Below are 12,383 nucleotides of genomic sequence, written 5' to 3'. Positions count from 1 at the left end.
CACCTGAAGTTCGGTATACGTGTCGCGGACTTGTACTCATGGTGCTTTTCATTCAAAGAAATTCTAAATTTTCTCGACTCAAGCCCGCTAAGAGCAGTGGTCTTTGATATAGTCTACTTGAGAGGTCTCAACCCATCCCATACTAGAGATACCCAATAGGCGCTCGAACCTGACCGAGGGCCACCCTTAGCTACTTACCATGGTATGGTTGTTGCACAGTAAGTGCCACATCGTTGGGTGACTGGGTGTGTTTTGAATTTTTGTAGGGTTTTTTAGAGAATGACCCCCATTTATTTAGCTATATTAGGGGGACACCCCTAAAAACATTTTCATTTAGACTTTAACCCCCACAGTTCATTTTCCGTTCAAATAGCCGTGAAGTAGTGGTCGTGCGAATCGCATGCTCGATCTCTGACCAAAATACCCCCGCCCTAATTTTTAGTATATGGCCCCCATTTATTTAGCTATATTAGGATTACACCCCCAACCAAAATACTTTGTCCATTCGAATAGTTTATCCCGAGTCAATACCTTCCCATCTGACGATCGATTAGTTACATGTCGAACCACTAACTCCGACGTTCGCACCGTAGACTGAGTCGTGCTCACCCCTAGCCAGAGGCCAGAGCTAGATCCAATCCACGAGTGACTCCGGTTGGTTCACCCTTGTTACGTTCTCCGTCTCATAAGTCTGAGGTTCAACTATAGATTTGGTCATACTCTCCCCGAGCTAGAGCCAATTAGCGGGTGACTCTGGTCGAGGTGTCACTCGAACTCCGATGATAGGGTGGATCATGTCTTTACCAACCCGAGGTAGTTGCACCAAAATATTACTTGTATGGGTCAAGTTTAAGTTATAATATCCACCAAACAAAACCCAAAAATGAATGGAAGAACAACTAGTAGTAGTTGTACCCAAAAATGGTGTAATTGGTTTCAAAAGTCTCTGTTTTATAATTGTTTTTTACAAAAAATCTGATATTAAATCTTCTAATTCTGTTTTAAGGAGTTAGTATCCATTTCTGAGACATGAGTTTCGAAGAAAAGATGAAATCTTATAAGATATTACTAGAGAAATTGAAACCTAGAAATGAAACCAAGATTCAGAGCAAAAAACACAACCTAAGTTGACAATGAAGAAGAGCAAAAACAAGAAATTGAAGTGAACTCCAGATTGAAACCAGAACCCATTTGCTTAGATTCAGCAGAAGAAAAATCTAGATTTTATAGTGAAAATTTGATATTGGTAGCATCACTTATTGCAAAAGAAGACGAAGATACTACAGGTTGTGAAGTTGATAGTTGAGATGAAGAAGATACTTGAGAAATAGGTGGTTGTGAAGCTCCAAGTGGTATTTTGGTTGGGGGTGTAGTCCTAATATAGCTAAATAAATGGGGGTCACATACTAAAAATTAGAACAGGGGTATTTTGGTCAGTAGGCGAGCATGTGATTCGCACGACCACCACTTCACGGCTATTTGAACGGAAAATGAACTTTGGGGGTTAACGCCTAAACGAAAATGTTTTTAGGGGTGTCCCCCTAATATAGCTAAATAAATGGGGGTCTTGGCCTAAAAAACCCATTTTTGTATGAAGAAAAAGAAAAAGGATAAAAAGACAGGGAAGGCCCGCAAAACCTTTTTTTTTTAAATAAAATTACATACTTCTATTTTATAACTACTAGATAGAGAGTAGTGTTCCTAAAGAAAATACACAGAAAAGGAGAACAATAACTCAAACACATTGTCTAGCGACCAACAAGAACTTGATACATACTTCTTCGTAATCTCCATGCCTTGTGCTTTAGTGCATGTTTTGAACAATGACGACTGAAATCAGGGCTGATTCTGATCTCAAAACAGGCAAAGTCTCACTTTAGACCACGACAGTTTAGGGGCCCCCAAACATAAGAGAAAGGTTAACTTCAAATATTCTTGTAACATATTTTAAATGCCCCCACATATTGAAATAGAAGAATGGGCACATTGTTTGGCCCAACCCTAACACCTAATAACTCAGACACCCATATCTCCATCTTAGAGCATCTCTAATGCAAGACTCAAAATTCTAAATTTAGAGTGTCACATGAGATTTTTAGAATCTCTCTTCAAAATTCATCTCCAATGCAACACTTATCTTGAATCTCCAAAATGAGGTGGCGGTAGTTATTTTAGAGATCCTTAAAAAGACACTCTAAATTTAGAGTATCCTCTTGAGGATCTTTAAGTGCTAAGGAAATCAATTAGTTTTACACCAAAATATAGGGTTTTAGAGTTTCTCTTGAGTGTCGCATTGGAGAAGGTTTTTCAATAGAGTATCTCTAAATAGTCAAGTAGGAAATAGACTATTTAGAGGTCCATTTTACACACTTCACATAGAATTTTTAAAGTTTTTCTTGAGTCTTGCATTGGAGATGCTCTTACTAATTTTTATATGCATATTTAGATTGCAGATACAAATTTACTAATGATTGGGTAAACAATATTTTCTTTGATTTAGATTGGCAATTAACAGTATTACATAAATAAAAAATTAATAAAGTAAGTACACAATTATTAAAAAATATTAAATCCCTATTTTGTTATAAATCTCAGTCACTCCCCTCTTTTCCTTTATATTTATGTATATGTTATTAGATATAAAATATATTATAACTGTTCTCTCTATTTTGGACTAAACAAGTGTGGTTATATGTGCGTTCACCATTACCACAATTTAATAGTGAAAACAAATCCTAAACTGAATCAAGCCATATTGCAATGTTGGAGATTTAAGACAAATAACAACTATAACGTAAAGTATCTAACACCATATACTCAAACCAACTATCCTTCAATCACAAATCTTCATTCATCATAAACACTAACATTGTTGTTGTTCCTTTCGTTTACAAAGAAAAAGACATTAAAAAACATTAGATAATAGTCATAGATACATACCAATTAATTACTTCAAATTTCTTCACAAAGGATCTTCTCCAAAGAAAGCCCTAGTTCTTTCTCTCTCTAAGCTCACTCAAATTGTAGATATAAGGAGCTCTACTACTTCTTTTAATTAATTTCAAGGAGCCATTTTTCTTCTTTGCCCCTTCTATTTTGATAGCACCACTCAAGCCCAAACTTCCTCACACTTCATATTGACCCAAACCAAAATTTGGTTTACAACCCATTTTTCAACATCCTTCCTTAAACCAAATTTCCATAGCTTCTCATACCTAACATCCACTCCAATCTTTCAAAGACATTATGCTTTAAAGGCTTTGTAAATATATCCTCTATTTGATCTTGAGACTTGCAATACATCACTTCAATATCACCTTCTTTAACATGTTCACGAATAAAATGATAGCGTGTATCGATGTGCTTACTTCTTTCCTGACAAACGGGATTTTTGGCTAAAGCAATAGTCGATTTGTTGTCAAGAAACATTTCGGTTAGGCCGACTTGAGGACATTGAAGATGCTTCAACATATTTCTTAACCAAATGGCATGACAAGCCATAGAGCTAGCGGTTACATATTCCGCTTCACAAGTAGATAAAGTCACAATAGGTTGTTTCTTGGAAGACCAAGTAAATGCCGTATAACCCATAAAAAGTACATATCTCGACGTACTCTTTCTTTCATCTAAGTCTCTACCCCAATCACTATCGGAATAACCAATAAGCTTAAAATCTTGTGCACAAGAGAAAAATAAACCATCATTGAGCGTACCTTTAATATATCGAAGGAGCCTCTTTGAAACATTAAGATGAGATTCATCAGGTGTCTCCATGTACCTACTCACTAGCCCAACTCCATACAGAATATCCGATCTTGTACATGTAAGATAACGTAGACTTCCAATCAAACTTTTGAAATATGTAGGATCCACATCCTTACTTCTTGTGCATTTTCTCAATTCTATTCCACTTTCAAGAGGGGTGTTTATCGAATTACACGACTCCATTTTAAATCTTTTAAGTCTTCCTTAGCATACCCACTTTGAGAAATAAATATACCATTTTCATTTGCTTCACTTCAATACCAAAGAAATGATCCATCAACCCAATATCGGTCATATCAAATTCCTTAACCATGCTCTTCTTAAACTCTTCAAATAGTCTTGAATTATTACCGGTGAATATCAAATCATCAACATAGAGACAAACAAATAACATACCTCCATCTTCTTTAATTTTCATATATAAAGTGTGCTCATGAGGACACTTTTCAAACCCATTTTCTTGAAAATACTTATCAATTATTGCATTCCATGCATGTGGAGCTTGCTTTAACCCATAAAGGGTCTTCTTCAACTTTTAAACTTTATCTTCTTTTCCCTTTCTAACATACCCCAAAGGTTGTTCAACATATATCTCTTCCTCTAGGATACCATTCAAAGATGCCGACTTGACATCAAGTTGATAAATCTTCCATGAATATTGAGCCGCTATAGAGATTAACAATCTTATTGTTTCCATACGAAAAACGAGAGCAAATACCTCACTATAATCAATGTCGACTCTTTGCTTGTAACCTTTAGCTACAAGTCTTGCTTTATATCTTTGGACTTCTCCACTTGCATCCTTCTTTGTCTTATACACCCACTTTACACCAATAGGTTTATATCCCTTTGGTAAACTTGTCAATTCCCAAGTATCATTTTTTTTAATTGCATTAATTTCTTCATTCATTCCATCTTCCCATTTTTCTTCTTGGATGACCTCTTCATAACTAATAGGATCACAATCCATGAGAAAACAACACAAGTTCAATTCTTCTTCATTATCCACGACTTCATAAATCTCTCTCAAACTTCTAGTTTTCATTGGCACTTCATTAGAACTTTCCTCCGATGATGAGGATGATGGAGATGAGGACGATGGTGTTTGTGGGTCTGTTTGAAATTCTCCTGGCGGTGCATCTTCTTCTTCTTCTTCTCCTTCAAGTCTAAGTTCAACTTGAATAATTTCTTTTCCTTTCTATTCCCATGTCAAATCTTCTTCAAAAACCGAATCTCTACTAAAGAGAACTTTACTGACAATTGGATTAAACAACTTGTAACATTTCGTTTGCTCATTATACCCCAAGAAAGCTACATTTCTCACATTTGTCATCAAGTTTTGTTCTTCTTGCTTCTGGTATCTTTGCATAAACAATACATCCAAATATCTTTAAATGAGATATACTAGGCTTGTAATAACCCCATGCCTCTTGCGGGGTCTTCATATAGACACTTTTATTGGGACATCTATTTAACAAGTATACGGCACATGCAACGGCTTCACCCTAAATTCTCGAGGCAAAATTTTTTCTTTTAACATGCTTTTCCATGTTTAATATGGTGCGATTTTTCCTTTCGGCAACTCCATTTAGTTGTGGTGTGTATGACGGAGTAAGTTCATGAACAATCCCATGTTATCTGCAAAACATATCAAATGCTCTTGAGGTATATTCTCCACCTCTATCGGACCTTAGTTTCTTTATCATAAAACCACTTTGTTTCTCAACTATGTTCTTGAACTCTTTGAATACTTCAAATACTTCGGCTTTATTTATTAAGAAATAAATCCATGTTTTTCTACTAAAATCATCAATAAAAGTGAGAAAGCAATTGTTACCTCCATTTGTAATTGGTTTCAATGGACCACAAACATCGGTATGCACAAGCTCCAATATATTAGATGCTCTCCACCTTCATTCTTTAGAAAAAAGAAAAACTTGTTCGATGATGCTTGCCATAGATACACCCTTCACACACTTTGTTTGGGTGATCAATACATGGTAAACCCCTTACCGTATTCTTGTTTGCCAAGGTTCCCATCAAGTTTAGATGCCCAAGTCTCAAGTGCCACAACCAAGATTCATCTTTCACAATAGAGTTTAACCATTTTGCATCACCATATTGAATGTTTAAGAGAAATAATCTATTCTGTCATCTTTACCTTAGGAACTAGAGTATCACTTCTATCTCTTAAGAGTTAATTCCTATATGGCCCCCTACTTTGTGACCAGCTTCCTTTATGGCCCCCAAACTTCTGTAAATTCAAATATGACCCCCTATTTTCATGGAAATGTCATAATTACCCTTGTCATTAATATATTTTCAAAATAAAATTAAAAACAAAAACCTAAATTCCACCTCACTTCCCTCTCCACAACTCACCTCTCTCCAACTCACCTCTCTCCAACTCACCTCTCTCTCTCTCCAAGTCAGCACTCTCATGAAGGTCGGCGGCCGGAAAATTTTTAGAGAGAGAGAGAGAGATGAGTGAAAAAAAAAAAATTTAAGTTTGAAGGTCGCCGGCCGGAAAACCTTCATAAGAGTGCTGACTTGGAGAGAGAGAGAGGTGAGTGAAAAAAAAATTTAAGTTTGAAGGTCGCCGGCCGGAAAATTTTCCGGCCGGCGACCTTCATGAGAGTGCTGACTTGGAGAGAGAGGTGACGTGGAGAGGGAAGTGAGGTGGAATTTAGGTTTTTGTTTTTAATTTTATTTTGAAAATATATTAATGGGAAGGGTAGTTATGACATTTCCATGAAAATAGGGGGCCATATTTGAATTTACAGAAATTTGGGGGCCATAAAGGAAGCTGGTCACAAAGTAGGGGGCCATATAAGAATTAACTCATCTCTTAATGTGAGATGAAGATCCTTCAATCTTATATCATAACATTTTTCTAAAAGTTGTCCCAAACTCAAAATGTTATTTTTCATTGCGGTCACATAATAAAAATCGGAAATATAGTTATGTTTTCCATTTTTTAGTTGAATGAGGATATTATCTTTCCTATCACCGGTATTTTTGAAGAGTCACCGAACTTTACACACCCTTTCACACTTTCATTCACTTCAACAAACAATTTTCTTTTTCCACAAATATGATTACTTACACCAGTGTCGAAATACCAAGTGTTTGTTTGTGATTCATCAAAACCATCACAAGAAACTAACAATGTAAGATCAACATTAATTTCTACTTCATCTTCAACAAGGTTTGATTATTACTTCAATTTTATACCAACATTCATTACTATAATGCCCAAGCTTGTGACAATTATAACATTCAATATCCCTTTTGTCTCTACCTTGGCTATTATAAGGTCTAGTAAAGTTTCTTCTACCTCTTCCTCTTGGTTCATTTGTTCTTCCTCTATTAAAAAAATTTCTTCCTCTTTGGCTTCCAAAGCCTCTTCTACGATTATCATAACCTCTACCATAACTCTCATAGCCTCTTTCTTTTTGGGGTGTATGTTGTTTTTCTTCTAAAGTGAGTTTTGTTTGAAGTACTTGATCAACCGAACAATTTGAAGAGGTTGCAACATTTTTATTCACCCTTTGTTCATGGATTTGCAATGTTTCCATCAATTCATCTACCGTCATGGATTTCAAGTCTTTTGATTCTTCAACGACAATAATCACATTATCAAATTTAGGTGTCAAAGACCGTCAAATCTTCTCCATCACCTGAACATCATCACATTTTTCATCACACCTTTTCATTTCGTTAACATTAGACAATACTCTTGAAACATAATCGGAGACAAATTCTCCTTCATTCATACTCAACCATTCAAATTCACCACGCAAAATTTGAAGACGAACCTTCACCACTTTATCAACTCCTCTAAAAGAATTCTTGAGAATATTCCAAGCCTCTTTCAATTATTTTGCTTCGGACACTTTTTCAAATGTAGAACTATCAATTCCTTGATATATAAGGAACACAACTTTTTTATCATTCTTTCTTGAATCTTTAAGGACACTTTTTTGCAAGTCATTCATAATATCCTCTTCTTCTAAAGTTGACTCTACATAACCATTTTGAACAATATCCCACAAATCTTGAGATCAATAATACACTCATTTGAATAGACCAATGTCCATAATTTTCTTTTGTTAACATAGGTATTTGAGATTGCACCATATTTGTCACTTTTTCTTACTAGATCCCCAGATTTTTTCACAAAGCTTAGATTCTCAAAATGTTGAAATGATAAGATAACATAGTTCTGATACCATTTGTTGGAGATTTAAGACAAATAACAACTATAACATAAAGGATCTAACACCATATACTCAAACCAACTATCCTTTAATCACAAATCTTCATTCATCATAAACACTAACATTGTTGTTGTTCCTTTCATTAACAAATAAAAAGACATTAAAAAACATTAGATAATAGTCATAGATACATACCAATTAATTACTTCAAATTTCTTTACAAAGGATCTTCTCCAAAGAAAACCCTAGTTCTTTTTCTCTTTAAGCTTACTCAAGTTGTAGACATAAGGAGCTCTACTACTTCTTTTAACTAATTGGTACATTTAGCATTTCCTTTTAATTAATGTCAAAGATTTTTTGTACATTTAGCATTTCCCTTTAATTAATTTCAAGGAGCCATTTTCCTTCTTTGCCCCTTCTATTTTGATAGCACCACTTAAGCCCAAACTTCTTCACACTTCATATTGGCCCAAACCAAAATTTGGTTTAAAGCCCATTTTTCAACATGCAATAGTTTTGTTAACTCAAAGGGGATATGAAAAAGCTAGAGTCGATGTCATCTCTTCAAAGCTATAATAAAGAAGCTGGAACTCATGTGAGGTTGAAAAGATGAATTGTTCATAAAAAGAAAATGCTGATCTAAGATGTCGGTCGATTTACAAATCCATTAGACATAAGCACAACAAAGGTTGTAGTAGTAGCTTATATGATCAAAAAGGTTAAATAAAGCCATCCTTAGCTAGCTCCTCGGTCCTTCCTTGGTCAACAAAAGGCATTAAACATCTCTATAATCTTTCTGCATATGGTTATTTCTCGCCAAATATATCCTTGTTCAACAACCGTATTATTTTGCTTCATCTTTTTCAATTAATTAGCTCTCTGTTCAAAATAAAAAAAATATTATTTTTCTTCTTTTTTCAATTAATTAGCTCTCTGCTGGAACAGGAGCAAGGAGTAACGAGCAAGGAGCAAGAGCATGAGCAAAGAAGCAGGAATCCGGAGTTTAAATCAGAAGCGGTCGAAGGAATCTCAACCCACATAACAGAATATTCAATCATTATGGAGGATGTCATGCATCAACTCCCTGTTTCATGCTGATATAACGGAAGACCATTTTTCGACATCAACAACTATAACATGTAAAGACACATGGTTTACTTTTAAATTCTAATTTATTTTTTCGATAAGGTGTAAGAAGTGGGTAAAACCTACAACCAAAAACTTTAAGAAAATTGTAATTTGGGTGTTGGTTGAATAAGAGGAAAAAAGGAGATTGATTTTGCAAAACCGAAGTTGGCAAACGATTTATTTGATAAGCAGCGGTGCCAAAAACATCAGGTCAAAAAAGTTTTGGAAGATGACTTTGATGTAGAAGTGCAAGACCCGTTTCGACTATATGACGAAATTTCCTTTCCGCCATCCCATTTTGTTGGGGGGTATGGGGACAAGAAAATTGGTGAAAAATTCCATGTTCGGAGAGAAATTCTTTTAATAAAGTCGAAGAAAATTCGCCACCGCCATCACTTTGTAAAATTTGTATTTTGGAGTTAAACCGGTTTTCAGCTAGGTTCTTAAAATTCGTAAAACATTTTAAAAAATCAGATTTTTCTTTCAGAAAATACAACCAAGTGTAGCGAGTAGACTCATCAATAAGTAATAAAAAAATACCTAAATCTTTGAGAAGATGTTACAAGAGAGGGTCCCCACAAATCTGTGAATTATAGAAATGGGTGTTTTGGAATGATTAGTTGATAAAGAGTAAGGAAGACGATGGTGTTTGGAAAGAGCACAAGATTCACACATATGAGATGATGATAAATTCTTAATATGCGTAAGCATTTTATTTGTAATTAGTTTATTAAAAGTACGAGACACGGGTGTCCTAGGCACATATGCCACACGTTATTTTTAGGACTATTTCCTAGGAAACAACAACTTAATGATTGGAGACTCTTAGAGAAATCCCTTAGTGCCTTGCCCGAACATTGGTAAATTCGCCCTTTGTTAAGACCTTGAAGGACCAGCTTCCTCGTTTGCCGATCATGTACAAAAAACATATCATGATAAAAAACAACGAAACAATCGAGACCTTTTGTTAGTTGAGAAACCGAAGATAAATTTTTGAGAGATAAGGCACATGAAATACATTCTTCAAAGTAATAGAAAAGCAGGGGAACCAAGTTTGATATTACCAACATTCTTAACAGAAAGTAATTAACCATTACCAATTGTTACTTGATCACCTCCATAGTACGGTCCTCGAGTTGTCATATTAGTTGCATCATTGGTTATATGATTCGATGCTGCCGAATCAGCATAGTAATTAGGATCAACAATCACTTCTTGAGGTTGGTAGGGATCGAAGCTTTGAGGGACATCATTGGGCTGATATGCATAATCATCTCGATGATAACATTGTAAAGCCGAATGACCATTACGACCATAAATTTGACAAATAATTGACCGATCTTCTGATTGGGAAGGATTCCCAAGTATGGAAGAAGAAGAACCACAATTAAGAGAATAAGATCTCCATTGATTATTGGATGGAGTTTGACCTCGACCGCTTGCATTTGATCGACCACCACGAACACCTCCTTGTAGTTGGTGGTTACCTCGATGGTGGGTGGGCTTGAAAGATTGAGAAGATGTTGTTTTTGCAACTAAGGCCGTTGAAGATGATAATGAATGTTGATGAGTTATCTTCATCTCCAGTGTATACAATAAGGGTTGAAGTTGAATCAAGCCATATTGCAATAGTTTTGTTCAGAGCCGTGGCAGAGAATTTGAGGGCCCTGGGCAAAAATTAATTGCGGGCTTTTTGTACAAAAATAAATTACGAACAAAAAATTGAACAAAATATAAGATAATGAAAATCATAGATGATTCACATGTGTATTTATATATTATTGTTATCTTTTTGTGAAAAAAACATTTAGCTTTCTATTTCTTAAAAACACTTCAAAAACTAACAAAATACACCTAAAATAACAAAATGGTTAAGACAAAGTGTTGTGGAGCAAAAATAAAGATTGATTTAGCAATTATATTCTCATCCAAAACAAACTTCAAAATGAGGAAGCCAATACTCGAACCCAAGTCAGTTGCATGGACACCCATTACCCTTCCCAGTAGAGCTATTAGTCATTAGATGATTAAGTAGGTATGTATTATATATAAGATTAGTTGTGGCCCTTTTATTAGATTGGGCCCTTTTGAGGTGGGGGCCCAGGGCGGACGCCCTGCCCGCCCCCCTCAAACACGGCTCTGGTTTTGTTAACTCAAAGGTGATATGAATTAGGGGAGTCCATGTCATCTCTCCAAAACTATAATAAGAAACTGGAAATCATGTGAAGTTGAAAAGCTATATTGTCCATAAAAAGAAAATGTTGATTTAAGATGTCAGTCAATTTGCAAGCCCATTAGAGATGAGCGTAGCAGAGGTTGTAGCTTATATCAAAAAGGTTAAATAAAGGTCGCGACTTTGGGGAATAAAGAAAAGAATTTTTGGGCTTATAGTCCAAAAAACGGGTCCTAATAATCCTCTCTAATTCTATAAAGGGTTTTAAAACCAAAAAATAATATAAATGGATATCTAGTCCATTTGGTTTCATCTAGAGAGAAAACACAAATCTCTAGAATAAATATTATTTCATAATCCCTAATCTAACCTTTCCATATTTTATAACTAATTTATCTTCGAAATCTATGTATATCTTATTCCATATTTATCTCTCATATTTCTCTCCAATCATGTTTCTATTCAAAGTAAGGATATCTTCATTATTATCTTCCATATTTCTCTCCAATCATGTTTCTATTCAAAGTAAGGATATCTTCATTATTTTCAGTAACGGAAACTCTTTATTTGATCTCTCTAAAACCGATTTAGTTGACAAACCTCCATTAAACTCAGAAAATCTTCTTGTTCTACATTATATTGCTGTCCAAATTCATCATTTATCAGGTTTAATACTAACGAAATCTTTATAAACACCATTGTTAATATCTAATATTTCTTCTTATAACTAAAACCCTAATTATTCGCTCTATTATAAACGTATCAGATTTATGCTACATATCTATAAGATCTATTTACTAATTCATTAACTTCGAATGTATGATGTTTATTTTCTCTCTCTAAAATTTTCATAACTGTTTAAGATCTTTATGTTTATTCCTTATTCAATGATTCCTTCAAAGTTAGTATGTTATGTTTGCATCCAGTGATAATATCATATTTCTTTAGATCTATGTTTAATCTTTTGTTGTTTCTTATATTTCGTGAGATCAGATTATCAATCATCTATCAAATGTTTGATGTTTATTTTCTTTCTCTCTCTTCAAATTTCATTTATGTTTTTGATCTTGATGTTTAATCCTTCAACTCGAGTTTGA

This window comes from Eschscholzia californica, unplaced genomic scaffold (assembly GCF_041429995.1).
Source record: "Eschscholzia californica isolate CP2 unplaced genomic scaffold, dmEscCali1.0.p SCAF_4, whole genome shotgun sequence".
Taxonomy (NCBI): domain Eukaryota; kingdom Viridiplantae; phylum Streptophyta; class Magnoliopsida; order Ranunculales; family Papaveraceae; genus Eschscholzia; species Eschscholzia californica.
The sequence above is the reverse complement of the archived record's forward strand: the minus strand, read 5'-3'. Positions refer to the sequence as shown.